Source organism: Pyrgilauda ruficollis, unplaced genomic scaffold, assembly GCF_017590135.1.
Source record: "Pyrgilauda ruficollis isolate IOZ18807 unplaced genomic scaffold, ASM1759013v1 scaffold40, whole genome shotgun sequence".
NCBI lineage: Eukaryota > Metazoa > Chordata > Aves > Passeriformes > Passeridae > Pyrgilauda > Pyrgilauda ruficollis.
The window spans coordinates 10,510,952-10,538,391 of record NW_024525490.1 but is presented as its reverse complement, the minus strand read 5'-3'; the positions used below and the strand labels follow the sequence as shown (position 1 = coordinate 10,538,391).

Sequence of the window (27,440 nt, the reverse complement as noted above, 5' to 3'; positions counted from 1 at the left end):
AAAGAAATCAACATCCCTCCATGAACTCCACAGACATTTTATGTAACTTTACAGCTGAAGAAATTATCTGTGGATCCTATTTTGCAAAGAGAAGACCAAAATGAAAATATCAGAAAAAAAACTTAACCTTTTTTAACATGTGCAACTTGAAGAGACCCTTTCATATTGAAAGCACTCTATAATGACAGTTGGTTTTAATTAAGATACAAAGTAAATTTTCAGTGTGTACAAGTATAAAGATTTTAAACAGCAATGACTAAAGCTTTGTCTGTACTGCAAAAACTGGTAGAGGATTCTGGATGATAGCTATAATTTCACAGCAGCCCATGGAAAGTCCAGAAAGCTGACTTTCTACAGTTATCACTCATTTTCTAAATTTTATTTCATCATCCCAAATAGTATCATTACTTGGATGAATAAGGTGTAAAGTTCTGTGTGAATTACATATTCTTACTTGTATCTTGTTAGTGTATTTTTTAAGTGTAAGTATATCCATTTTGCTGTAAATCCTGGAACTTCTCTGAAAAGCCTGCTGTGCAAAATCATGTAGCAGTTAGAAATGAGAAACAGTCACAGGCTTTGCCTGGTCTCTTCTGGCATTAAATTCCACAGCGGGGGCTCTGATTCTGAGATAGTTTTCACAGGAAACAAGCCAGCAGTATCTTCTACTATTCTGTGTGGTACATGGCATAGAATGGTGTGTTTTGAGTTTCTTAAGGTAGACATTTCCAATCTATCAGATGGCTTTGTAGGTGGAGAATTTTAGCTCTGTTCTGATGAGCACAAATTTCAAGTGAAGTTCATAGAGGAAAACTATGTATTCTGTTGTCCATGAGAAGCACTGCTGGCGACTTCAGAGTAACCACAGAAACCCACGGGAGCACTGGATATTTAACAGCATCAAGTACATCCTTAAGTTAATTCTTAGTATATTTTTTAGTTATTCAAAGCTGTTTTTCTTATCTAAAATACAACTAATTAATTTCATAATACAACTAATTAATTTCATTAAATCCCACAGTTGCTAAAAATAGAACCTACCTGGGCTCAAGTGCCCTACATCCTGTGTCATGTGGCACCACTGAAGTAGTGAACATGCTGAAGGCTGGACCCTTACTTCACAACCTGAATAAGTACTCAAAGCAGAATGCTACAGGGCTTACAAAAGCCAGTAACAGCATATTTGAAAACACTTATTTTTGTTCCTTTTTTTGACTTCTGGTGGGGGGACTCAGGGATAGCATTTCTCTGATTTATCATGGGCAGAGTCACCTTTGGGTAATGCTTCTACAGTGTATGATGTGACTCTTCTTTATTACCTCCAGAGTGGAAAGGGTTTATAACAACAAAAGCTCATGGAAACTGAAAGCAGCAGTTTGCTGGCTTTCTTGCTGCCAACATGCAGAAATCTTTCTCCTTACAGAACCATGACAGGTGTTGACAGCCTTTGCAGAGAGCAGCAAAGAGATCTCCAATGTAAATGTAAGCTCCAGTATAAATGCAGTCTGAACCTCTTAGTGGTTTTGGTCTATGGTTAATCAAAAAATTATATTTGTTTTCTTTGGTAAAAGTAGCAGTGGCACTGCTTGGAGAAGAACTGGTTTGTTTGTATCTTCAGAACAAATCTGATGAACAAGCTACTGGATCACAGCAGAAAACTGATTTATAAGGAACAGTCGTGACTGCTCAGCCCGCTGAGTCACTTGCAGAGGTCCATATCCCAACTTTTCCAGTATTTCTTAGAGTTAAATCACATGAAACATGATTGCATCTGCAATGTAGTTAGATACAGTGTAACTACTGGTGACAAAGGAGTTATTCAATGTAGTAACTAACTGTAAGAAACCAAAAACTTACAACTTTTGATATTAAATTATTTGTTTTCATAATTTTTCTCATATACAAAAACATCAGTAGCCATCAAGTTCTGATTATATTGTTCAGTATTATCACTGAACAATTTTGAAAGATTCCTTCTGCCATAACTCTCAAAAGCCTGATCAGCTTTTTGGGAGGACGGGAACTAACATTGCTTCTGCATTTGAATCAAATATCAAAATAAAAAATTAATTCCATTATACAGTATTAGACACAGAGAGGTTTGTCTCTTTCATTTACACAAACTGTGCATGAGTTTTCCTGAGAAATTCTGGATTCCAGCAGTAACTCCCCCAGCAGCACCTAAGCCTCTCAACCTCAAACTCAAAATATTAAACTTCTTGCAAACACAGTAGCCATCAGCCCTCTGTAAAATTCCAGCTTCCTGCCTCCCACTTCCACAGCCCTATACATTATCAAGGCAGAGGTTAAAATACCAGCACCATTCAATGGATCAGCAGGACTGAGAGAGCCAAGAGGCAGCACATGATTAGCAGCATATGATTTGCACCATTAATGGTGCAAAAGGCAATAATCCTGTCTGAATTCTGCTACTCCAACAATCTTCGTTTTTCTCCCCTAATAATTCACATTTATCCAACATCCTTCTCTGAAATTTAGCTCTTTATTTAGCTCGCAAAGCAGGCATTATCCTAAGTAGTTAAAGTATTCATCTTTTGGTGTCAGTGCCAGTTACCTCGGCAACAAAGCTTTGAAGGGAAACCTTGTTTTCATCTGGTAACTCAAAATAGGACTAAAGGGCCAACTGGAAAGCAAATGCAAGAAGGCAGCTTGTAAGTCTGAAAAGTGTTCAACAAATGGACTGCTTTCATTTGCAGAGTTCAAACATCTAAGAGAGATAATAATTTCTTTTCATTTACTGTGTCACATGACTGGGGGAAAAAGTGGCCTGCTCACTTAAAAAATAGATGCAACAGTCTTGCATTTCAAGAAGCACTTGGGATAAGCCTCAAGAATGCAGCTGATACAATCCTGACCAAATTTAAATAAGAAGAAACCACACAGACTAATTGCAAACACTAGGAACAATGACATAAGTTTAAAGTCTACTGTGTCTGACACACATCTGTGTACACACATGCACAAATGGTGTTTCTCACCCTTGCCCTGCATTTGGGACCTATGTGTGTGCTATGTTTGCCGAGTTTAGACAAAGTAGTCCTGTGACCAAGCAATATAAACACTGAACTAAAAATGGGTCCTATGGCAAAGGAAAAAGGTAAAAAAAACTGATGTAAGAGTTATCTGAGACTGCCTGCCGACTTGCAGAGCAGCGGTGCTTTCTGCAGAAACAACATGTGTCTCCATAAATACACAAAAGCATAACAAATTTTGACTCTCTTCTGCCAAGGCTGGGAATGAGACCTTTGCTTGATTTGGATCACCTGAAGCAAAATCCCTGCGAATGAAGAAATAAACCCCCACACTCCTCTGCTGACAATGGATTTGCTACAATTATGTTTTGTATAAGGCAGAATGAGCTGATGGCAAGGCAGTGCAGTGGTAGAATGAACTCCACGTGACAGCAGCACAGAGCACAGGATTCATCTGACAAAAGAGAGATACCATGCTCTACCATGTTCCCTGTCCCATAAAAACCATGCAGAAAACCTGATCCTTTCAGACAGTTCATGTCAATAGAAACTATAGATCTAAGCCAGGCCAGGTGAACTGCACAAACACCTATTTCTCCCCACTGGCTATTTAAGGGAGCACAGGGTGACTGCCTTCCATGAGATATCCATAGCACAGCACAGTCCCTAATGCCAGGGGACATAATTCCCACTCCAAAGCCAGAGTCAGCATGGGCTCACCTCAGGAAACAGCAAGCCTGGTGTCTCTTTTGAAATCCTCTTGAAATAGAAACTCAAAACCCAAATGGATATTATTCTTTTAACTGGCTTACAAGGATGATATAAATACATTCCTGACTGTATATATATGGGGCATGGGAATTTCAAAACAAGCCACAACTCCAGAAATGCCATTTACATTCATTCTCATTCTGGATACTTCAGATAATCATGGCAAACAGTTGAATATAACTGCCAGACCAATAATTTTGTCTTGGCTTTGGGTTTTTATTGAGACTTTTATTAAAGTTAGTTTGAAAGACAAGAACTTTTTATTAATAGTTATCAAAAGTACCTGGAAAAATATAACATAATTTAAAAAATTGCTTTGTCTCGAGGAAATAGCTTTAGTCAGCAAGCAGCACTGTAATTACTGATCAAGCATGCATAGGACAACATCGCTCAGCAGAAATATTAACTGCTATTTTTTATTTTAATTTACATTTATAAAAATAGAATCAGGACATGCAGTTATTTGTTCCACAAGTCTTGGAATAATGCACACACAATATTTACCATTTTGGCATAACCTTCTTCTACTGAAATTAATCAAGTGACACTGATTTCAATGGAAAAAAAAGGACCAGCTCATGTTTGCAATACCATCTACTGTGTATTACTGCTTCCACAAGCAAATAATGGAAGACATGTGATGCTTTTATTTTAACTGCTTGGATTTCTTCTCTCTGAAGTGCATTAGGATAAAATTAGTGAGCTATATTTCTACCTATTTGTGATTAGCAATAAATACTCACTCTTGTAGCCTAGTACACTTTTCTCTTGTGAAATCTAATCAACACCCACTTTTAAAAATTCAGATATGGAGATATATATTTCTTCTTGTGTAGAAAAAGAACAAGAAAAGATGATACAATACGGTATGATAGCAGCTATGGATCTTTAGGGTGGGGGAAAAAAAACTAATGAAGGGATATCTACACAATCGTGAAGTGAAAAGAAAACATTTAATATTTCTCCTGGTTCAGGAATTAGGGAAACAATACAGTTAAAAATGCTTTGGTTCTACTGAGCACAGCAGAAAGGATTCAGCTTCCAGTTTAGAAAGACCTGACCCCTTCCTTATCACAAGTCAAGGTGGTTACCAGGACAGAAATCCAGGAGGATGTTGTCTCCCACATTCTTCCACTAAGAGTCCATTACTGGCTTGTCCTGGAAGATTATGAATTAGAGTAGCCATGATCCTAGGCTGATTCTATAAGGTTATTTCATTAAAAGAATGACCAGTGGGTTTTTTTACTCAATATTGCAAATTTCTATTTTCTACTGAGTCTGATTCTAAAATACTATTCTTCTAAGGTATTTTTCCTAATCAGAATAAAATTTGTGCTTCTGATTGACGTTCCAACTGATTTTTGGTGAATGCCCATTTATCTTGTTCTTGATTGGAACAATTGATTTGTCTGTGTGGCAGAAAAATATAATAGATAAACATATATCTGTAAATTTGATTGCAAGCCCCCAACAAGATCCCAAACTGACACAGTGTTACTTACCATACAAAACCTAAGAAAATTTCAGGGTAGCTAGGCCAGAACATCTGCCACAGGTGCAGACTGTAAAAGCAGTGGTGCAAGGGCCAGTTTCTTTACCCTACATCTCTGGAGTAATAGTGCACTCTGATGCAGTATTATTAAAAGCTGGGTGGATGGAAATTGATTCAGTATGTTTGTATCTAGGCAGAGAAAGAAACTGATTATAAAACACCTTAGAAACAAACCAGAGATGCACAGAAGACATGTTTATGCATACAAGCTCTGGATTCTTATTAATATGAACCCTAAGGCAAACTTGTCCCAGTGTGAACTGATGGATTGAAGGCATACTCAGATTCCATTGGGGAGATGTTTCTTTTTTACACAAATATTTCTTGCTTTGACCTGCTTTGAAAATTTTGTTTTAGACTACTGAACAGCTTACTTCTTCCTTTAAACTCAGGCCTCTGTCCGTGTTACCCCTGCTAAGAAAGCAGTTTATTGGAAAACAGCCTAGACTGGATTCAGTGCAGTCTTCTTTTCTCATTATACTAACTCACACCCACAGGCACACACCTGTGTAAAAAAAGAGGAAATATTTTGTTCTTTCTCTCTCCCCAGAGGTCTGAGCCAAGTTGCACAGGAAGTGAAGAAAACACTTTTGTCTTCTTGTTGCAACTCCTCTTATCAACACAGTCTCATGCTCAGTCAATGAAAAAAAAGTTAGAAAGATCCGAGCTTATCCAAAAGCAAAATGGATATTGTTTGTGATGCTTTTGAAACAATTACTTTTCAGGAAAGCCATTTATGGAAGAGTTCCAGTATCCCATTAAATGATCTTATTTTTAATCTAAATGTTCTCATTACATGTTATAAAGGAAGTTTTAAAGGTTATAAAACACTTGTGGATCAATTTAATAATGGAATTTAATAACTGAAAGTATTATTTTGAATTACTAAGAAATTTTATTTAAATTTATTAAAATATTTTCTTCAATATTTGCTCTTTCATTTTGTTTCTTAATGAAAGATCAATTGTCTTAATTGTTACCTAATAAAACCTGTTGGTTTACAATTAGCCACAACTCTTTGGCAATACATATTGCTAACCAGAAGGCTACACAGATTATACATGTTTACACACACACAGACACTATATATAAATGAAAATATATCTGCAGTGTTTTACATCAGAAAATGTACTCATTTGGTGACACTTTGCATTTTAATTTATAAAACACTGAAGCTAAATTGTATCAAACTGCATTCAGATGAAAACTAGAATCACCAAATGTAGAAGACAATGTTCTAAAAATAGTTATGTACATTTTTCAGACTTCTGCATTCATACACACACACACAATCTCCTCCCTCCCCACAATTATCCCCACAATTAGCTTAGGGAAATTATTTGCACATTAAAAAGGAGTCATATTTTCAGCTAAATGAGCTAAAAGTCCTGATGCTCACACATTTAAGGAATTTAAGATTGAGAGATTTGTTTATATATGCAAAACTGGACAGAATGCAACTGCATTTCAATTCCACATGAATCTCTGTAGCTCCTGAATTGAGCAAGCCAAAAATACTATTTCTTTACCCTCAGAACATACTAGAGACTACTACACAGATGTTAAGCCAGAATTTCACGTTCGGTAGTACGTCAAACATTCTGGCTCTACAATTCGTAGCACTTAGAAATTTTTGAAATAAAATGTAAATAGTGTATAATAGTAAATATTGACTGTTATCTCACAATTTTAAATGGGAAGTACAGCTTTGAAGGAAAAAAACCCAAAACTAACCTTACTTGAATAAAGCAGAGCAAACTGACTCCAATGGTTAAACACCAGAACACACACAGACATATCATATTCACCTCCTGCAAAAGATGGGGGTGTGATATGAATACTACTCCCTCCTAGCTTCCCAGCATTGTACTGATCAACATAGCATTTTCTTTTCAACATGAAAAGAAGGCATGCAATATTTTCTCTGTAGTCACTGGTGTCAGGAATCACCTACTTTTTGAAACAGCCCTAAAACAAAAGTAGTCAAACTGGGTCACAACAGCCAAGCTCTGTGTGAGACAGCAGATTCTGAGCTTGGTCCTGAGCCACGCAAGGCCTGGTCATTCTAAATTTGTCTCCTGTAGCATTTCATCACCTTTCTCCCCAGAAACAGAGTTGTTTTCTGAGAAAAGACCTCCCTCATTTATGACCATCTTTTGTTTCAGTCAGAGCCAAATACACATTCAGTATAAATCACATAAAAAAAAAAAAAAAAAGAATTATTCCTCATAGAACGAGGGTGATGTCAAAAAAGGTTATGAAAATAAGCACAACATTCTTCCAAGTCTGAGCACAAGGAACTTCACTATGTATAGAGAAAAATGTATGAACCAGATTATAAATTTAACTTGATTTGCCATGAAAATAAGCCTCTTTTTTTCTGAGGTTTGTTTAAATGCTAAAAAATTCCAACTTCAGAATAAATTTAAGTTTACTGAAAAATGGAAAAAGCTGAAGACACTCTCTTGACACAAATTGTCTTTTTGTTACTAGGTATTTCCATTAATGTATTGGGTATTAATGTAGTGGGTATTTCCAGGTATTACGTTAAGAGGCTACTAGAAAATGAGGATTAGCCCCTTTTGTGTGTATGATTCTGAGTTCATCAGCTATTCCTGGAATAGAATTTGAGCAAACTATATTCCTCTTGTACACCATCAAGTCCAGCTTTCTGTCTGACATTGTATTTTCTCCCATATAATTTTGTCTAAGACCATTTTTGCACAAAAACAACTCACTTCTGCAGCCAAAGACTAACTTTAAAAAAAAAATAAAATTATATTATCAGAACTGTTATCCCACTGAATTTTCTGTCTGGAACAAGGAGTCCTCATTCCTGACACAATCTCAATTCACTTGGAAATTAAGATTGGAGGAACATTTGCTGCTGTCAAACAATGAAGATGGTTGAAGCACTCAGCTTCCAACGCAATGCTTCATCCTCACTTGGACCAGAATGTAAAAGGAGTTAATTTTTAACCATGCACAAGCACGGTGAGGATTTGAATATGGACACTCAAATCTTCAAACCAGAGCACCAGCTCCCCATGCTGACTGAGGATCTCAGAGGTCCTCCTCCTGTCTGCTTCTCTCTAAGCTACAATGGTAAGTAAATATTCGTCTTTTTTGCTCCACAGACTCTAACTGTAATCTCACAAAATGTCTTTTTTTCCATAAACAAAGCCAAAAATAACTACTTAGTCATTTGATTATGAACAGAATAGCCTTTTATCAAAGCACTGCACCACTGCAGACAGATATGGATGTAATAATCACTCTCCCCAAATATGCAACCTAGAAGGACATATAGTCCCTACCAGGGAGAGAAAAATCCAGCTAAGTGGAACTGCACTGCTTGCTCAATTCTCAACTGGTTTTATAAATCTTCAAGAAGTCTGTTCTAATACAGTTATAACAATTACATTTAGCTAATCTGTCTAATTAGACATAACCAGGAATACCATATGGATACAGGACAAACCCTCCCACAACACATTATGCTACGAAGCAAGGATTTGGGGGTTATGCTGATTATTTAATGCCTCTCAGAGGCAGGAAGCCACAGTGAACAGATGGATCAAATGGCAAATAACCCCACAGCAGCCAAATGCTGGCAGCGCTAACCCCGCCAGCACCTGCAGAAAGGACAACAAATCCCCACCCTTCTGGGCTACACTTCAGAGCAAAAGGGCTTGTAAACATTTCAAATTATTTGACTGTGACAGTCAGGCTTACCTCAAATCTCACACTGGTGACAAAATACTGGTTATGTGAGTCTGCTGAGTACGCACAAAGAAACCGCCTTAGTTATCAGCGACCTCGTGTTCAGTAAGATTGATTTCAAATAAACACAGCACTCTGTGTTGCTGGGAAATGGGGGGAACTGAAATACTATCATATTTTCTATTATTACAGGCACATATCACATAGCACAGCAGGACCCAATTAGTGTTAGTATTACATTAGTACAACATTAATGATTATTAATGGCAATTTGTTTGGACAAAATTGGACCTCTTGACAGGATTTGGTCCATTCATTAATTCCCAGTTTTCAGCATACCTTCCAGAACCAAAGCAAAGTGCTTTTGTCATTGCAAACATTAAAAAGGCACATATAATACATTTTGTTCTGGGCTGTGGCAGTTAATTGAAATTATATGTCTCAAGCAATCAGGCCACAAAAACAGGATGCTCGCTATGAAAGTGGCCTAGAATAAAGGGTGCAAAAGCAAATACTTCACCATTTTAAATGAGCTGGAATTGGTGAGCCATATTTCATACACAGCAACAGTTTCACTCTCCGACTTCAGTCAGTGACTGTCTCGTGTAGAGTCAACTGGAAAAAGTATTTTTGGCTCTTTGGTCAAAGAGAGTCAGTTCCAAGATGAAGAAGATGAACACTCCAAAACTTTCTGTTTGCAGTCAGTTAGAAAGTAAAAATACCTGGGATAATAAAGGACTCGATATTTAAAATGAGGAAAGGTGGTAAAAGTGTCCCACCTGTGCAATAGCTCAGTACTGAGACCACCCAGGGAGGATACTGGATGCCAAGCCTGAGCTTTGCCAGAGTGAATTCCCAAGCTGCCAACAGAGGGAATAGTATCACAGAATCATAGAACAGTTTGCTGGGAAGGGACCTTTAAAGGTCCCTGCAATTAGATCTGGTTGCTCAGTGCCCCTCCAACGTGACCATGAATCTCTCCAACGATGGGGCATCTACCACTTCTCTGTGCAACCTGTTCCACTGTTTCACCACTTGCATCACAAAAGAATTATTCCTTATATCTAGAGTGAATCCACCATCTTTTAGTTTAAAACCATTATCTGTTGTCCTATCACATAAGTCCCTACTAAAAATCATCTGGAGCAGCTCCATATGCCACAAAACGCTTAAAAAATTAATGATAAACACATCAACAGATCTCCCTGAGAAAAAGGGCATGACAGTTCCCATGAAACATAATCACATCTGAAATGAAATGTTAAGGTACACAGAAGAGATTGAGATCCTCCCCCAAAATGCTTTGTAAGTTTATAGCTTGAAGTTCACTCAAGGAAAATAAAAGGATAGAAGTGTGACTAAGCAAAGACACAACCACTTCTCCTTAGTAACCTTCTGAATCTAAAGTCAACGACACTGCATGATTAAAAATTACCAAGTCTAGTCATTACAAACCAATATTTATAATATGGTAAGGGAGCCCAAAAAAGACTTAACAAATTTTGAGCTCTTAGAAACATCACAGACAGTGTGTTTAATAAATATATATGTACACAAGGGCAATATTATAGGTAAAACCTGAAAAAAAAAAGTAAAAGCAAACTAATACATCAAAACTGTTACTTCAGAGAGCTTTAAAAAAAATTAAAAGAAAAATAAATACTTAACCAGTGGTAATTATAATATTTATCAAATATAAGGTTCTTGCTGAAAATACAGGAAAAAAATCTGCAGTTATACCATCCTAAGCAGAGATACTGCTTTGAAAAGCAAAAGTTGAAGCATTAAGTTAGAGGTATAAAACTCATCACTTCTGGTATGTGACTATGTTGTATGTAGCCTAAGTGTGTCCTCTAACTAGAACTTTTCTTTGACTATGTGGTAGCAGGTCCTTAAAATAAAAGATTACCATCAACACACAATCTTTATTACGGCACTGGCTATTGTGTGTGGGGTTTTTTCTCCCTCCTTTCTATAAAGGAGGGGGAAGAGAGGAAGAGAAAAGGAAAAAAAACTATTCTTGCTGCTTGCTTGCAAATAAATGTGTGCTCCAGATTGGACAGTGAACTCAGAGTTGTTTTGATTTTAATACTTAATTCATTAGTAATGGAAAAACTTCACATCACAGTGAAGGAATAATCTGGTGAATTTCTCAACTTGTAGGACATTGTTTTTGATAATTTGCCAAGCAGAGTGGAAGATTTATTATGCAGAGTATGCCAAAATGGCAAAAGGCTTCTCACGCTGTAGGGACAAAAACAATTGTTTTATGGGACTGAATTTACTGGTTCTTATGCTTTATGGCCCTATATTGCCACACAAAAACCACATTGAGTCTGCTGCAGGTCTTACCTTGCATCTCAACAGGTTGAGAAACCAGCTGGGACATTTCATTTGGTTCTTTCAGGCCACCAAAGCACCTTTTAGTTCAATACATGTCCCAACACTTTGTAAGCCAGTGGTTCAACATGCACTTTTGCTGTCTCTGTTTTGTTACTTTGCTGTGAGAAAAAATAAAAATATTTCTCCTTAAAGGTAGTTTACTTTCACCGTCTGTGGACATAGTACAGGTGATATACTTATGTTTACTTTTACACAAAATTTATTTTTAAAATTCAGATATTTGCAGCAAAATATATGCATTTCTCGTAGAAGAAGACAGTTGTCTTTATTTTGATTTAAAATTTCTCCTTGCAATTATAAACAGAATAAAATACTTTAAATAGTTTTTTTTTTGGTTTTTTTTGTTTTTTTTTTAACACCAAATTTTATATATATGTAGTTTGGGTCTAATTTGTTGGTCAAAATATTTCTGAAGTGGAAAAAAATCCCAGTTCTAAAAATATCTAATATACCATCTAATGTTATCAGGAAAACACACATTTTTTAGTTTGTCAGTGGGATAAAGCACCATGAGTAAGAAGCAGATCTGACACTGATGGGATAAAGATAAAATACCCAAAATTTGGTTTTTAACCGTAGGAATATACCTAGAGTGACATATCTCCATTGTCACTTGTAAGTTTACAAGTGTATAGCTATTTTCCCTCGTTCTTATACAGCAGACCCTGATGCCTCTTTTTTCAGTTAAGAAAAAAATGTACTTGCTCAGATACAGCAAATAAACTTCAAGCCCAGACTGTTGTCATGGTTACTCTGAGACATCCTAGTATAGAAAGTATCTTACAGGTAATTTTCATTTTTGTTTTAAAAATTATTCATTTGTTTACTAAGTTAAAATTCTTTCCTACTGAATGCTTAGGTGCCAATACATCCATAATTTAGTGGCTACTGTTTTTCCAAGTAATTTAGTTTTAATGGCCTCTGAGCAGTGGAAAATGTGGCATCATAAGGGTTTCCAGAGCGATTCCAAGCAAGATACAGTGAAGTGTGTTTTGTCTTGATAAATTGGACAAAGCAGCCATAGCATACCACCTTCCAAATATGTGGCTTCACAGATGAATTATATGTTCATTTTACTCCAGTGCTTTAGCTAAAGGCTGGTTTATTTATTTATTCTGGAGACATTTCCTCACGCTATTGCAGTTAACACTTGCCAGCAATTTTATTTTTAGACTATGCACTTTGGTGGTAAAAACTGAGAAATAGCAATATTTCACACTGAAATCTTGATTTGTATTGTTTTAAATAGATGTTTCTTTTCTGGAAACATCTACCCTTCAAACATATTTAAGAGTCTGAAGATGTGCAATGAAGGATGGAATGCCCAGGTCATATTTCATGTGTGCCTGTGAAAGAACTAGAATTTACATGTGTAAACACAGGAGTTGGTAAAAGATTTTCATAAAATTCTCAGCAGCAGGCAAAACTGTTTATTTAAAATAATGTTTGTGTACTCCAGCTCAGCAACTGATGCAAAGCAATACAAATTTTTACAAACACAGTTAACCTCAAATTTTACAAGCATGCTAGTGTTCTGGCAGTTCAAGTATGTTACTGAAAATGTGAGCTGACTTCAAGCATTGCATTGCTTTGGGTGGTTTTGCTCAACATGTTCTTGGCTAATTTTAACACAGGATCTTCATTCTGGCAGGATTTAAATTCATGGTGTGCATGTCTTGATAGGGAATCGAATGTTTTAGGGAACTATTCTTGTATAAAACTAGCCAGAAAGGTAGGCAATGATGTTACCACCTGTTACACAGCAGTTATGTTTCTGTGTGAGCAGCAGCAACAACTGAGAGAAACCTTAACTGGTGCCTTTGGAGGAGGAAAGCTCTCTGAGTGTATCTCTGGGTACCAGTTCAACCCAGCTGCTTTCTCTTGACAACTTCAAGTTCACTCACACATCCACAACGAGTCTGTTTAAATGTGTATTTGGAAAGTATCCTTTTGAAGATCAAAGGAAGGAAAACAAGAAAATGAAAAGAAGGACTGAGGTAAAAGGTAAGGGAAAATGAGACTCAAGTCAGCAGACAGATGGAAAGGAGGTAATTCAAATTAATTATTATCCATTAACTACCTGATATGCTGCAAACACAGTCACAGTGACCCAAATTGCTCCCAAATCTGCAGTCTCATACTGTCTTGGCAAGGATAAATGGCAAAATGAGGGTAAGGATAAAAGCAGGGACATATTAAAGGAAATAAGCAGGCTTCCTTCTCCCTCAGCAACATAAGGATGAGGACAAATGCAATTCCCCATACCTATGTTTAATTTATGCATGCATGCAAGCAAGCAAAGTTGCAGGGACAAAATCTGCATCCCCTCGTCCAGAAGCAAATGGCTTTCCTCATACCTGCTGTAATCAAGCAGAGGCAGAGAATCACATTAGGTAAAATGTAATAGTATTAGTAATAAAACTTGTGCCTTGGCCAGAACTGCATAAGCTTTCATGACATGAACTAGTGGATTCTCTTTAGCACTTACTGATCCTCTGGATCAGTCACCAAACCCATATTTCCCAACAGAGCCACGGATCCCTCTCCCAGCAAAAAAGGCAGCAAGGCCCCTTCTGCCAGCCCTGAAATGTTTAATTCTTAGCCTCTGGTCAAGTCGTGTGAGGCCAGAAGCAGCCTTCTGATTGCTTCTGATTGCCACTACCCTGCCACGGTGGCAATCAGAAGTCAATCAGCTGAAGCAGGGTCAGTCAGACTGGACAGAAACAGCCATGCAGGCCTGGGAGCATCCAGCTTTTGCTAGGGGGGAAAACCCTTACTCAGTCTAATTCCTGTAAATGAAGAACAAAGCAACTTTATCTTAATGAGGGCACAGTCTAATTTAGGTGGGGACTACGTACGCACAATGTATGCTCATTGTTTTTAAATTGTTTAAGTCACTCAGTTATTGAATTTATTTTGTTAATTGGTTTCTAGAGGGACAGTATCATGCGTCACGCATGCCCGGGGGAGGAAAGGCAGGGACTCAGAATCCAGTTAAATAAATCAGCCTGGACCCTGATGCAGACTTGAGATTTGAAGGAAATGCAACACATCACCCTAAGAAACATGAAGGAAAAAGCTGTCATGGCACAGGAAGTGCACGAAAGGGAAAGGGAAAGAAATCAAGCCAACCTCGTAATACCACTGCACTATTAATTAATTAAGAAACTGAGCCAAAGTAGACATGTGCAAATGTCATTGGCATCCCCTTGACCACACTCAGACATGAAGATCTGTGGACAGCCCACAGATCCCTTTATCACTGGTTATCACATGATGGACCAAAATAAAATTACTTTTATTAATTAATTTTAGAGGAGGAACTCCAGGTGTGAACAACATTTCATAGCTATGTCCTTGCTGAGAAGCAAATACCTAAAGGCAATCTGTGTACGAGCTCCAGGCTATGGAAAGGCAGGACGATCTTCACAGAAGGGATGAGGGAAGAGACACCTTACTTGCACATCCTTTTTGGATCCTTTCCCAAAGGCCAGACCCATCTATAACTGCAAACCTCTGCTCTAAAGCAACCCTGACAGTTTCTTCCCCAGTTCCTTATTTTATTTCTGGTAGCTAAATGTAAACAAAATCATCTGTGTTTCCTCTTTCATTTTTTGTTTGGTTGGTTGTTTTTCTCTAAATATCACAGAATGTTTTAAGTTATGTTTTTCTAAATAATTCAGGTGAAAGGAAACACATAGCTAAAAACAAATAAAATAATCTCAGCCAGTATGGCCCACAACTAAAAAATATGACTGAAAACTCATTATTGAGACATGGATGAGGAACATCAGGTAAATCTGAGATCAGGGAATGACAGTGGCTCAAGCTATAATTAGAAAAGAGAAAGAGCATTCACTGTCCTTAAGTTTATGATGTCTTATAAGCAAGCCATATGTAAAACAACACACATTGTTCATCATTTCTGAATATAGAAACAGTGAAACGCTCAGGACTGTTCACACACTATCACAATTCACAGGCATCTCCAAGTCCTGAAAAAATTTGTCTTTTCCTACTCAATATATCTTTTCTAAAATGAGAGAATGGAAATAAACAACTTTAAAAGAAAGTGCATAAAATATAATGTGAGCATTTTTCTCATAGGTTTGCCATATCATATCTATGAGAAGCATTTCCCTCCAAAAAATAAAAATCTCAGCCCACTAAGCTTTTCCCAAGTTTTTTACTGTTCACCGCACAGAAAGCTCAAGCTTTCAATCCACTCTTCCAAAGCTCTCACTTCATTACCCTCCTCTCAGCATAGTTTCCCAAGTGGTACTCCAGTTGTAGATGTTCTCTGAGAGCATGACATCAAAGATTTATGCTTCCTTTAGTTATAGCATTTATTTAATTTTCAATATTACTGCACTTTTAAGAACTCCAGACTGTTTACTGAATTATCAAGTATTAATCTTCTTCCTAAAAATAATTCCAATAAAGTCTTAGAAATTTGAAGCAAAGTAAATATATTTATCCATAAAAAAGACAAAGACAAGGAAAACACAGTTCTTCAAGCAAACTGCAGTAAGCTGAAAAACTCAAAGCTACAGATTGCAAATGATTAAAGCTCAGTCCTGCAAAGTCAGACTCCCAGGGCCATCTTTACTCTCACACTTTCCTCTAATTTGAAAAATCTTGTAATTTGAACTGGGAACGAGAAGGTTTGAGTCATTAACATTAAAAAGTCTTTTCTAAGGACATATTTAGTACAGATGGCACAATGAAAAAACCACAAAGTAGCTCAATTACTAAACTGAAACAACTTAGCATGAAGCTTCATTCATGCTTTTTTTCCTACAACATCAAACATATTCCAACTCTGATAATTACACTACACTTTAAATAGCATTTCAGTCCTTGTTATTAGTACTAAGTGCAATTTTTGAAACCAGGTGTGGATTCATACTGAACTAAAACCTTCTCCATGTGATGCCCAACATTTGCTTTGCAAATAAAAATGTTAAACAACATCCTGAATTCTCACTGGTTCTCCTACGCTGCAGATGCAATCAATTAAAACATGAGAATACAGGTGGTTAAACCACTGTCCAAGCTGCAAGCAGTATGCTGCTGACTTCAACTCACTGAAAATGCAAGAAAAGTGCCACATCTCCTTGTCCTCAGTATCAAGTTTGAAAATTTTTTTCCTTTTTTTTGAAATGTCATCCTCAAAATGCCGGAGGTCTCTACCTATTTTCAGGCTACCTACCCCTCTCTGTCATTTAGGGGAGATTTAGTACAGTGAACCTGCTGTGAGTCCTTTTTCTACAGCCCTTGGAAGCTTTACTTGCAAACAAAGGTGGTGCTGACTTTGCAGCTGTAGAGATAATTGAGAACTTAAATTTCTCAGCACTTAGTTTTGGTTTACTTTTAAATAACAAAAAGAGAAAAGAGCAGCAAAGGAACGCAGAGTTTCATTAGGTCCTAAATCAATGTACATACAACAAGTGCAGAAGAACGACTTCCCGAAAAGACCAAAAGAACCCAAATGCACACTCCAGCCATTTCCTCAGTTGTTTCAGGAGCTCTCCTGTGGGTGCCCACGAAGAAGAGTTATTTTGGCAAGTTCCCCAGGCTCACCAGGTGAAAGCGGGGACCACCAGACACAGGAACAAGAAAGGGGTTTAACTACAGGACAGGGAATACAGCACTGGAAGCTGCAAGGAAGGAGAGAGGGAGCCAAGGATGGACCTAGCACCCTTGGTACTTGGGACATGAACTGCAAGTTACCTGTCCTACTGAAGTTGAGGGGATAGCTTGCCATTGACACTGAGACTGAATTACAGCTGTGATGACTTGGGCTGCTGCTTACAGGGGAAATTCACGTCTGCGCTCTGAGGCTGCCACGGTGTTCAGAGTGCATTCAAGCAATGCAAAAATGTGTATCCAGACATCACATATCAGGACTATGAAATCCCCCTGGTCAGAAGGAAGAGATCCGTCTATAGGACTGTTTCAACCAGACTTGATGTACATCAGCAATCAGAACCAAAACAAAATTCTGTTTAGAGGAAGTGAACTGCAAGACAGATCTTGTAAAACATTATTCCCTACATATTATTTGCATAGTTGCAAATGTTATATTTCATTGCTCATTTAGAAGCTGTAAAATATTTTACTAATCAAATGTTCTCAGATTTCATAACATGAAACACCTCCTTTTTCTAATAACACAGGAAACAAGTCACTGTACACTTTGTTTTAGCAGAAACATAAGGTAAAGCAAAGGAGAATCAGAACTATAACAGAGATGTAAATACTATTTTAAAAAATCTATTTTTTCAGATAAAAAACAGTCTATTAGCTTAACAAATGACTCTTGCACAAAACACAGAAGAAACTTCAATTAAAATTTGCTTTAGAATGCAAAATTATTTGGTATATTTCTGTAAGTTCAAAGACATTTCTGTTCTTCAGAATTTTTCCTTCAAATTCTGAAATTATCTGCTAAACTAGAACACTCCTATGACCATCTGTGGTGAGAATCCATTCTACTTTCTCTTCTCATCCAGTCACCAGTCTCATAAGAGGATGGCAAGCAGTCCTTCAGCATGGCAAGCTGGAAATATGAACTGGGATTTTACATCCTTTCCTCTTTTTCCTAACCTTTCAGAAGACCTCACCATTTAAAAAGACTTAATAGTTCCTAAATCATAGCTTGTAAACCAGAGAACACACTTTTGTGTGGGTTTAGATGCAATTAAAGAAAGCCTTCACGAAGGCTGCTCTATGACAAATGCTACAAATCCACCACGAAAACACAGAAAGAGCAGCTGACGCATGTGCCTGCACACCCCACCCACTAACACAGAGTAAGGCTTAAGTGATGACATAAACATGAGAAACAAGAGAATTAGACTGTCTGGATTCCTAGATGAGAGATTTATCCCAATTTGGGATGCTGTACAACATACCAGACAGGAAACCTCCCCCACTAAGCAGCAAGGTAAATTGAGGGAGCAGAATACTACATGACATGCTACAGCTACTTAACAGTTTATCACCACAACATGTAGGTAATAGTCCCTTAATTTTATTAGTTCTGTAAAGTATATACAGCTTTTGAGCAGAGATCACCTCTAAAGCTCTTAGTAAGGTATCAGACCTCTCAATTTGAAAATGTCTAACTTCATCCATACTCAAAATCATAGTCCACTGGTGTTTAAAACACAATTATCAGATAGCAATGGCACTTCTGTACCCCTCACACATTATCATGATATGACTTGTCATGATATGACTCTTGGCTCACTCTTTAATGGCAAAATCTTTCCAATATGGCTTGTTAAAGTAGAGAAGTATGCAATTTAATGGTACAGCTCCAATTCAAGGGGAAAGAAAAGAAACAACAAAGTGATTAACCTGAACACTTAATTTTTAAAATTGACAACAACCCTGATAAAAAGTCACTAAAAATGAAGAAGGTAAACCCCACACAGCAACACAAACTTCAAATATGCATCCGCCACTCACCTCTACAACATTTGGAAGATTATCTATGGGTACAGAAACTCTTTGCTGTGACTTCCACCTACTTAAATTAATTTGCTCTTGTTTACATTGATCCAGACCCAAGATGGCTAGAAAACCAGTCTCCCTATAGGAAATGGCACTGGTGGCATTGGCAATTATTGGACAGGTAAACTAGATTTACTAAAGTGTTTTAAAAAGCCCCTAATTTTCTGTAAAAAAATTAAAATATGCATAATACAGTCTTAGTTTTCAAAGGAACACTGTGTTTGCTTCACACTCTATCAAGAATTTCTTAAAAATGCAAGGAACATTCTACATCAACAGTTTCAAGAATCCTGATCAAAATGTAAATTAATATATTCTCACTGTTTACATAACCTTTCATCACTGAAAGAATATTTTAATAATCTGCCTATGATAATTTCTTTGTGTAAATGCAATCAAGCTGGAAAAAGTATAAAGATGAAGAAAACAATATTTTCTCACCATAACTTTGGTGGTATAGAAAAAAAGGGCAAACAAAAATATTTATCTTTGGGTACCTTTAGCCCATTGTGTGTTATTATTGAAAGCCATTTTCTAAAACAAGATATTTTTCTAACCTTACAATCTGCATTCAGTATGACAAGTATTTATGTGGTAGGTAAAACTTATTTTTGATTAATGTCAGCTTTTAAATTCTACTGTAATCTGAATGTGTTTTTTCATGGTCTTTAGCATCCCAGCACCCAAAACCCTTTTGGCATGGGGCAAATGACATGATTAAGATTTATATAATTCAGCCCTGCTATTTCTTTCCAGAACATGAAATGTGTGTCTCACTGTCATTTGTTTACTTTGATTATGTACAGCCTTTGTATGGAACTACATGTTTTTCCATCAGTGAAAACCAATGACTCAATCCTAACTTAGATGATGCAAACACATCAGTTTGCTGGATGCTACTCCTAACTACAATGCAAATACTGGAAATTTCTGGTTTTATTTAGCATGGTCTTGATTCCTTTTTCCTGGTGAGATTTGGGTGGTGGGATCTGCTAGGACAAAAGGGGAATAAATACTTTGTCTCAGAGAGGAGAACTAAACTGGAGTTGAAAGCCAGCCATTGGGTGTCACCTTGACAACTTGCTGACAAGCTATAATGAGTGGGCTAAGACCAAAAGGCTAAAGCCAAGACTTTCAAGGTGCAGGAAGATGAAGCTTAGGACAGGCATACCTGGCACAGCTGGGCCACTGTGGCCAATGACTGCTCTCTGCCTGGGTGACAACTGTGGCTCCAAATATTTTTCAACACCTTAGCATGTCATATTTAATCAATTACAGCTTTCTTAGATTCAAAACCAATTGTTTCAGTAATACCAAAGGAACACAAAACAGAAGAAAGTCTGTTTTTAAATCCGTTGCCAATCTGTGCCATTCTATTATTCAGAATACAGTATCAAGCTCAAATTTAGCAGATACTAAACAAATTAGCAGGAGGTATCTCAAAGCCCTTGTTTTATTTTTTGAGACAGAGTTCACCACTGCTGAACAAATGTGCTTCCAGACGTACAGGACAGGCAGACGCACTCACAGTACCACTAACATCCAACTTACATCAACAATCACTGCTTCCAATTGTTGATAAACACCACCACACTTAAGGAGCTGCAGAGAAGGGCTCACCCAACCAACAGCAAATGAGCTGAGGGGGAACTATCAGCCACCAGGGCCTTTGACAGTAACTGTCTCTTGTTTTCTTGGCGAGGCACAGGCTGAGTTTGCCTGACCTTTACGCCGTTCTCCAGCAACGCATTCTGCACACTTTGTCTGCTCATCATCAAGGCAGCAGTTATGCTGCTGTCTCTCCAAGGAGTATGAAGGGACTGTGAATCATGTTGCACCTCATAGCAGACACACTTTTTAATGCAAGGCTCTAAGCCCACTTTGTGCAAGGAGGAGCCACCTGATCCAGACCTTAGACTGGGGCTCTCATCAGCTTTTCTTTAGCAAGGGCTCTTTCACAGTGCTTGGAAACACTTGCTGTCAGTCATCAAAATGATGACAAATGTGTGGAGTTCTCTGACTCCAGGATAACTACCTCCATGTCTACCTATGTCGAATGACCACCTCCAATTTTTTCTGTAGTATTTAGATATTCCTGCAGCAGATGCCTGGGATTCAATGGACACCCATAAAACCCATACAGCAGGTATCTTCTCATATCATAGGCTATGTAAAGTTTATAAAAATCAGCACCACTGCCACAGATGGCACTAAATGGCATGCAAAAAACCCAAGCACTGCCTCCCGATGCTAGGGTACCCTGCAAATAGGGCAGATAGAAAAAGATGGCAGTCATTAGGAGGAGAAAGAGATGTCCTTGGTTAATATAAGAAAGAAAAAAAAAGCCAGGGAGGCAGAAACAGCAGTAACTGGGGGAGAAGTGAAGGAATTGAGATATGCCTACAGAAAAAATGCATTGAGTATTAAAAAACAAGGTTGTAAACATGAGTGAGTGTTGAAAAAAATTGATATAGTCATGGTGGTCCCTGTTGAAATAATTTATTCAACACGGTACTTTCTGGGCATGAAAGTGCTACAGTGGGTTTGGTACAAGACTTAAAAAAAATGCTTCAAAAACAAAAATGTGCCTGGAATATAAAAAGATTTACACTACGAAAAATTGTAGACCACACTCAAAAAGGTCTGAAATGTTACGGAGGTGAATTGAGCTTAGTGTCTTCAGGAAAAGCAGCCACTTAGGAGAAGTAGCAGAAAGAGATCCCACCAGCAAGAAAGGAAGGCGAGGTGCATTGTGCTGCACCAGCCAGCACAGATCAGGACTTCCTGTTGATAAAGCAGTGAAACAAAACCAAGCCAATGCACACAACACTCTGCCTCAGCACAGCTATTTGCCAGCTGTCAATTCACAGGTTTTTTTGAAGCTAGTACGTCTACCAATAGCACACATCTGCTCTCTCATATATCCACTGTTCTTATACTTGATCTTCAACTGCTGTAATTAGAACAAACTGATGTTTGTAGAACAAAACTGTTTGTTTTTAATCAAACTGACCTTCTTTACCTTACTGCTTTTCCATATTAGGCATGCTTGGAGCCAAATCTGCAGTCTCAGTTCAAACCTTTGAATGGTTTTAGCTGTTACCTAATAGAGACTCACAGTCCCACTCAACTCCTGGGGTTCTGTTGATTATTCTGAAACAAATTCTTTGATCAAGTTTGCCAAAAGAACAGAATACCCAAGAAAAATAAAACTGAAAGTCTAGAATATATTCAACGTGAGCATACCTTGATTATTGCAAAATACACAATACACCATGTCACAAAGAATAATTTTTTTCTCTGACATTGCCTAACATTACATTTTGGTTTTTATATATATATATATATAAAACTATCTGGCTCTTTTTGAATGGATCTCCTTGCATCTGAGACCCATTCCCCAAAGATGCATAAATTATATCCAAGCACTATGCAACAGTCTGTCTATTTTTTGGTACTCACACTTTTAAAATCAAAATCTCCATAATCCCCTCTGATGAACACGCAATAAACCAGATTATCTAAAGAGTGGTTCTGGTTCTGGTATACACTTTTCAGATAAAGATTACAAACATTTCAGCATACAGAATTTAGTTAAAAAATTGAGTTCAAACACACACAGTCCTAACAATTGATTTAGCTTGAGATGCTTGAAGGCAAGTGTTTTTGTCTATGTCATTATTCTTGTAGATTAAAATCTGGACATCTCTTCTCCAGTGTTCCACAGCAATTATCCTTCTACAAATGAGTAATAATTGAAAGAGTTTCACCTTAAGGAAGTTCACTTTTGGTCCTCACTCTAGAACTTGGGTTCAGGTCCCTCAGCACTCCGCCCTGTTGAGAGACCCATGAACCTCAGCTTTAGACAAATGGGAATGACTTCTCCCATCTTTTGTGGCATACAAACTGTCATCTTTGGCCCTTGATTACTTCAAAGGTGTCTTGCTTCCAAGGGACCTAACAGAGAGAACCACCAAATCCCTTCCTCAACAAACTCCGTGTTGGTGAGACAAGCTTGCAAAAAACCTACAAGAAAGGTCCTCCACCCAGCATGCCTCAGCAATGCACACAAATTCATTCACTCACTACCCCCTTGCCTTTCACTGTCAGCAACTCAAATAAAATACCTTGTTTCACATTTGTCACCACTTCCCTCTCCACGACACAACCAGACTGAGGCATTTCTGTTCACATTGCCTTGACAGGGAAACTGAATGCTCAAATAAACTTTATTCTAACAAAATTAGCCGTAAGATCATGTTTTGGCATGTTAGGACAGCCAAATTCTCATCTGCCTGGTTTTCCAGCTTCCTTAAATCCCAGTTTTTATTCCAGGAAGAAAAAACCCCATGAATTCTAAGAAATAATTGACAGCTGCTCCACAACTCTTCATATTTGTTTTCATCTTAAATTGCTTTTTAGTTTCTACATCATGAAAAAAAAAAAAAACAAACCAAAAAAAACCCCCTGAAAATTTCTAGAGATAGAAGCATATAAACTGTTAACTGCAATATAAATTATATTAGCATATGTTTACAAGATTTATAATATTATAAGGCAAATCAGCAAAAATCCAGGGATGTTTTTTTTTTACTTTACAAATGTAGATGGAAATGAGTTACATCCATTCACAATATATCTTTTAATGACTTATCAAATTTCATCCAGATAACCATTTTTATACCATGCCTCTTGTACTTCATATCTTTAGGAAGAATCATTATTAGTCGCATTTTTGCTGGCACCAAAACAGCTCTTACTCTCTAACTTGTGGAAAAGTGGCTTCATTCCCATTTCTAATTTCAGAGTGGAACTGATTATGACTGGGTTATGAACCCATATCCTACAGAGAGCCAATAAAAACATAAATAGGAAAAAAGTTTTTATAAAGAACTTTATAATAATATTTTTAATAGAATTCTGTTGGCATCTGAAATTTTGCTAGAATGTTTACAACTCTACAAATCTTAGAAACCTAAAAGGGACACAGGCTTTAACTTCTTGCACATTTACTGCTTATAAAAGATACAGCAGTTAAGTCTTTCAGAAACTGTTCTTGTCCTTCAAAGATCATCAGTATCTAAGAGAAAAAAATTTATTGAAAATAGATGCTCTGTCAATTTATTTTCTTTACTAGGTTTAAAATGCTATGAACTAGCTTGTTAAAATGATAATATTCCATTATAAAATTGACAAGAATATGCAGAATAAAAAGGAATTCTAGGCATTTGTTCTTGGTTGTTTGTTTTTCTTCTTTATTTTAGACATGTAATTATGTTCTTTCTTTAGCAGGGGAAAAAAAACCCCAAACACAAAAAATAACCAAAACCAGTTCAAGCATCCTCTTTCCAAGAGTCTCTTTTCCATCCAAGCCTTTCAGTGACCTTTTCTTGGAAAAAAAAAAAAAAAAGGGCATTTCAGCTTTCATATAACTTTTATTTTTTAACATATCCGCCTAGAGCTTTTAGCCATCCTGCCAAATAGTGACAAATAAAATATTCATTTTGGTGTTTTGGGTGGTTTTTTAGGATGATACACACCCAGAAACAGGTATGATCTAATTCATTTGACACAGACAAACTTCAGCCATTGGTGACATTGAAACAAGGAACCTGAAAGGGGCACTGCCTTACTCTGTCACCAATTTCCACAGCATTCACCACCTGTAGATGTAATAGCATTCAGAGGCACAGGGTGGAAGGCAGCAAAACTCTTGCTGCTTTTTGAATTTCAGGTAAAGGAATTATGCCAACCAAGTCTTGCATTTAAATGACTTCCCAAGTTTAGAATAGAATTAATTTATACATATACAGTTTGTGCTCAGATACACTCAATCTCTCCATTCCTGCTAATCAACCAGGCTGTGAACCTAACCTTGTGCATGTTGTTTCCAAGGCATTTGGTCATTCCGGGTTACTGATGTGTGTCTCTTGTTTCACACCAATAATTTTAATCTTATCCATTACTTTTATATATATTTCTGTGAAGCTCTCATTAGTTAAGAAATACTTTAGGTTTAAATCTTCTGGAGCTAAATTTGGGAAAGAAAAAAAAAATGCAAGAGAGAAAGTGTTTCTCAGTTATTTGTAGTTACCTACAAATCAGCAGTAAAAAATAGACTTTAAAATCATCATTCTCATGAAAGCTGCAAAATTAAAAACAAAGCCACTTCTGTTGGAACCTCTTTTGTCACCAATATGTGATTTTTCTTTGCCTCCAACATTCTGGTGATACTGTATTAATTAACATCTACAGCCTTGAAGAAAATTTTACTGAGAGATATGATTATATATTATTGTCCTGAAGCAGTATATTGAATTTTCTGTGTAGTGCAGATAGCAAAGTTACTCTAAAACACTTGACATTAAAACATGCTGATTTGAAACTGAAATAATTTACTACCAAACCAAACTTATTTAGCAGAGTTCAAACACTACCAACTAAACTTTTTCTACAGAACAGTTATCCAAGAGAAAATCTCTAAGACTAAAAAAGCCTAATTTTTCAAGGCAACAAAATAAGATACTTCGTCTTTTGCTGGAAAGACAAAGGTGCAGAAGAGAAAAACCTGCAAGTATTCTTGTATTATACAAAACAGTGAATATATTTAGTGAGTTTTTTTCCACACAGTCTCAAGTATTTTTTAAGTCTGATTTAATATACTTCTCAGAGCATGGTTGCATCAGCTCCCTAATGAGTTAGGGCATTTCTGGATGCTTCTGAAGCTGCCAAACCCCTTTCCTGTATGGCTCCTCCATCCACCCCATACACCTGGCCTTACCCAAGTGGTGTCCTGCACTCTGCTTCCTTGGCAGCCCCTCTCTGCTTGTTCAGTCCTTGCAGCTCAGTGGCCACCAGTGCATTTAGAGTTTTCCTTAGATAACAGTTCCAAATGCTGGTTACTACTTAGAAAGCACTATAATTGCTTAACACCAACATGTCTCTGGGCTACCAGAAGAAAGAGGTTCTGATTTTCATCTTCATATAATCATCTTTTTAGTCCCTAAGGATTAAACAACAGGTGTGGGGGTACTCAATACTTACCTTCCTGGGAGATCTCCCATTCAAAGGAAATGCTATTCTTGTTCATGGCTGAAAGACCCTGGGTGAAACCTAAGTGCCAAACAACTTTAACATGCTGTGATTTGCATTTTGTTTAGGTTAACTTCTGAGACAGAGGACTCCTCTTTTGGAGGAGCACAATGCATGTTTATGGCACAAGAAAATCTATGTTACTATTGCCATTCATTGAAATCACTTATCCCTGGATCAACTCTTAGTGTATTTTAAAAAACCACATCATATAGTCTCAAACTGATACTGTTTGCTTCTGGGAATATGGTTAGTTTAGTCCTCTTCAAGTAACACATAAGATAGCAGTCAGAATGGAGTCGGATTCTTCTGGAAACAACACTTTTGCAGCCAGGTGGTTTTTGTGCCCACTCATCCACTCCAAGTTCCCCCCAAAGCAATTTGGCTTTTCAGCTGATTCTAATCTGACTTAAGAGAGAGGAGAATTGACTAAAACTTTTGCCTTCTTATATATTTAATGAAAATAAATGACCTGGCAGTGGAAAGAAATTATGTGCAAATTTTGTGCCAAAGAAAGGTGCCACATGTGACACAGCTCCTGCTGCACATCAGAAATCCATGGAAGAGGAACCTGCAATATGATACCACAGCAGAAGAAAAAGCATCAGACTGAGCTCTGATCATTTTAAGGCACCAAAATAGGAAACAAACATAATGCCATGTTCTGTTAATTTTGCTGCTTAAAAAGTTTGCTTTTCATTAAAATCACACTGAGGGGAAGCTGTGAGGAGAGGCTGAGGGCACTGGGTCTGTTCCACCTGGAGGAGGCTGAGGGGAGACCTCACTGCAGTTACAGCTTCCTTGTGAGGGGAAGAGGAGGGGCAGGCACTGATCTCTGCTCTGTGGTGACCAGAGACAGGACCTGAGGGAATGGCCTGAAGCTGTGTCAGGGGAGGTTTAGGTTGGATATCAGGAGAAGTTTCTTCCCCCAGAGGGTGGCTTGGCAGTGAAACAGGCTCCCCAGGGAAGTGATCACAGCACCAGCCTGACAGAATTCAAGAAGTGTTTGGACAGTGCTCTCAGGCACAGGGTGTGACTCTTGAGGGTGTCCTGTACAGGGCCAGGAGTTTGACTTTGATGATCCTTGGGGTCCCCTCCACCTTCTGTGGTTCCATAATTCTCCACCCATCCAGCATCTTTTGCAGTTTTTAACTGCCAACTTTAACTGCCAAAGAATCAGACTTGGAGAAAAGAGCAAGCAATATTGTCTTGGAATCAGTCAATAAACATGAAGTAAAGTTATAGCTGCCAAATACCTTTGCAGAACACGAGGCAATAAGTCCTTTTCACCTAACACACAGGTCACAGCAGAAACACCTGTTTGCCAAAGAACATGCTCCCCACCATGCCTATGTCCAGCCAAGCCCAGCAAGAGGGTTTGCTCT

The 27,440-nt window shown here is 37.6% G+C and overlaps 1 protein-coding gene across 3 annotated transcripts in view; it reads right to left on the bottom strand.

The window, feature by feature from the left end:
- The window catches only part of KCNQ5 (potassium voltage-gated channel subfamily Q member 5), a 278,104-nt gene that overhangs the window by 227,161 nt on the left and 23,503 nt on the right, over positions 1-27,440 (bottom strand). The gene's annotated exons all lie outside the window — the stretch shown is intronic.